This window comes from Condylura cristata, unplaced genomic scaffold (assembly GCF_000260355.1).
Source record: "Condylura cristata isolate star-nosed mole 26May11 unplaced genomic scaffold, ConCri1.0 scaffold00001, whole genome shotgun sequence".
Lineage (NCBI taxonomy): Eukaryota > Metazoa > Chordata > Mammalia > Eulipotyphla > Talpidae > Condylura > Condylura cristata.
In genome coordinates this window covers 83,697,797-83,700,469 of record NW_004567102.1, presented here as the reverse complement: position 1 = coordinate 83,700,469, position 2,673 = coordinate 83,697,797, and the positions used below count along the sequence as shown (strand labels likewise).

Sequence of the window (2,673 nt, the reverse complement as noted above, 5' to 3'; positions counted from 1 at the left end):
GGGGGGGGCCCTTTTTGGCCAGAAGCGGAACATGTTCATTTTGAAAACGGCACAGGTGAGGGGGTTCTTTTAGCTGATTTGAGAAAGGGATTAGAGCTGAACCACCATTAGCTGGGTTCCTCCCCTCCGACTCTTCATGGGGGCGCTGGTGGAGAGACACAGATGCGCTCCTTGTCTTGGTTCTACTTTAAGGAGCTGGTGTATGGCGCTGTGCACACAACCTCACCACACAGCGTTTTGCTTTTCCCAGACATCTGAAAAAATCCAGAATCTAAAGCCAAGGTAATTACGGGGTCCCAGGCGGGTGAGCTGAGCCCAATCACCCTGCCAACCCCAGGACAGCTGCTCATTAAGAACATGTGAAGACCTGCAGGGACCCGCTGGGAGCAAACGGAATTCACCACCGACCTTACTTTCACGCCAGACGGCCGAAGAGGGAAGTGTCCGCGTCCCGCGAGCCGTAGCCGCCACCGTCTCCTGAGTCATCCGTCCTAGAAGAAAACAGGAGTAGGCTCATGACGTGACTCATCTGGGAACCAGTAACTCACACCACATTAAAGGACAGATCTCACTTTTCATGGACAAGAGGAAGTCGGGCTCAGGCAGTCGAGCCCTGCCCACAAAACCAAAACAAAAAAAAAAAACAGAACAAAACAAAACCAACTTGGCTTCTGAGACTTGGTCTACCTGGGCGACGGATGACCTGACTCTCCATTTTCACCATCAGGTGAACGAAAGCGTCACTTGGGGGGACCAACAAGGTCATCGAGCAAAAGTGCTGGGTGCTGGATTTGATACAGACTCCGAAGCTGAGCTCTGTCTTCATAGGGAAGTTGTCTCGCCTTTGCTTATATGTCCCAGGGCATAGATGATGGACCCTGAAGTTTTGGGATCACGGAATTTGGGGGTGAATGGGATTCCCTTCAGAGATGAAGAAATGAGGTCTATCTGGGCTACCCTCAGCCCAGCGGCTGGTGACTGGTCAAGTCAGAAGCTCCCCCCTACAACAGACTTAATTTAGGCATCACGGTTCTGAAGTAACTGCTCTTACAAGGACTTCCAAAACAAACACACTCTAAACTCCACACCGATCTTTGTTTTTTGTCATACAGTCTTTTCAAATGTGGAAGTTATTTCACTCTTGCAGAAAAATTCCAATATGAAACTCATCTGAAATGATTGCAACCAGGCAAAAAGGTCTCCCCACTGACTTTCCCATATTTTCAGCCAATGCCTGACCTTGCTACACTCCAGAAATTTCTGCCCCCCAAAGGATATTGGTCCCTGGACATTGGAATCTTAGAAAATCTTAGCTCACTGGGCTGGTTAAGTTGCTAGGCCCATGGAGTTCGAACCTCTTGTTACAACTTAAAGAAACTGCAGTGCAGTGAGGTGTCAACTAAAGGGAGAACTAAGAAAACCTGAGAGAAAGCCTCCCTGCCTCCACTGGAGCTCAAGTTTGATCCCCCATCAGGGAGCTGACCCACAGGGCACAGAAGACCTCTCCTGTCTCCCTGCTGCTCCCCTCAGCAGTGTGTTTCAGTCTGCCTGTTCTGCTCCCCACCTCTGCACCTTTTTCCACCTCCCCACCTCTGGCCTACATCTCAGCTCTTGTGTGCATAAATAAATAAATCTTACAAAAAGAAAACCTTAGAGAACCATAGGTTAATTCACATGTTGGTGCAAAGTCCTCGTTCACTTCTCACAATGGCCCCAGGGGTAAGCGTCTTACCATGGAGGGCACAGAGACTCAGAGAGGCCAAGTTCTTCTCATCTACCTTCTACAGGGCCTCTGCTGCCTGCCAGATACTGTGGCGCAACAGCCTCCGGGCTCCCCACCTGCCCACAGTGAGACAGCGGGGAGGGGCAGCCAGACACAGTCGTCAGAACTGGCGCAGGGAGCCACCCCGAGGAGGAACCCAACTCTGGCCAGGAGGATAGAACTATGGGGGTGCTGGAGCACAGGCTAGCTCTGGAAAGAGTCCCCAGTGTCCTGCTGGGAAGAGCACAGAGCGCCTCAGGAGCTGTGGAGGCCAGACAGGTGCCAGTGATCTTAACCCTGAGAGTAGCAAAGTCCAGCGCCCCTGTGGGGTGGCAGTTGCTGCGCTGGCCCTGCCCAGAGGCAGCAGTTACTAAGTTGCCTGTCCTTGAAGTTAAACTTCCTCCAGGCATATTCCAATGCCCTGTGCACAGGTGGAGGTGTAACACGGGGGACCCAGGAAGAGGGGAGTTCCCAGGTTCCCTGTCCCACCCAAAGGAGGGTGGAGCTGAGCACGGGGAAGAAGCTGGAGAGGAGACTGAGGAAGGAAGGAAGCAGGATGAGACAGGAGGGGACCTGGAGGGGGCACAGGGAGCAGAGACAGGTGAAGAAGCTGCGCTGCCTCCTGGCCCCGGACTGGGTGACACAGATGTGGGGGAGAGGCCCGTTGGAGGCGACAGTGGCAGCTCTCATCTTGGTGTTGATGTGCTCTTAACTTCCCAGACTCATCTGACTGTCTCTGACCCTTTGGGTCCCCGCTGAAAGATGCTTTAGGCTTGTGGCGGGCACTCAGGCCTTGCTTTGGGCCACTCCCATGGCGGTGGATTTTACCCCCAAGGGGATGGGTCACTTTCGGTGCTTGATTTGAAAACTACATTCTTTGACTTCTCTGTATTGCACAGCGACTGTATGAA

At 52.7% G+C, this 2,673-nt stretch overlaps 1 protein-coding gene across 1 annotated transcript in view; it reads right to left on the bottom strand.

Annotated features, from left to right (window-relative positions):
- Positions 1 to 450: 450 nt before the first annotated feature.
- Positions 451 to 2,673, bottom strand: part of SCAF8 (SR-related CTD-associated factor 8) — a 129,849-nt gene continuing 127,626 nt past the window's right edge. Inside the window, exon 20 of the mRNA XM_012721399.1 lies at positions 451 to 491. The gene's annotated coding sequence lies outside the window, so the exon portion shown is untranslated. The remainder of the gene's footprint in view (positions 492 to 2,673) is intronic.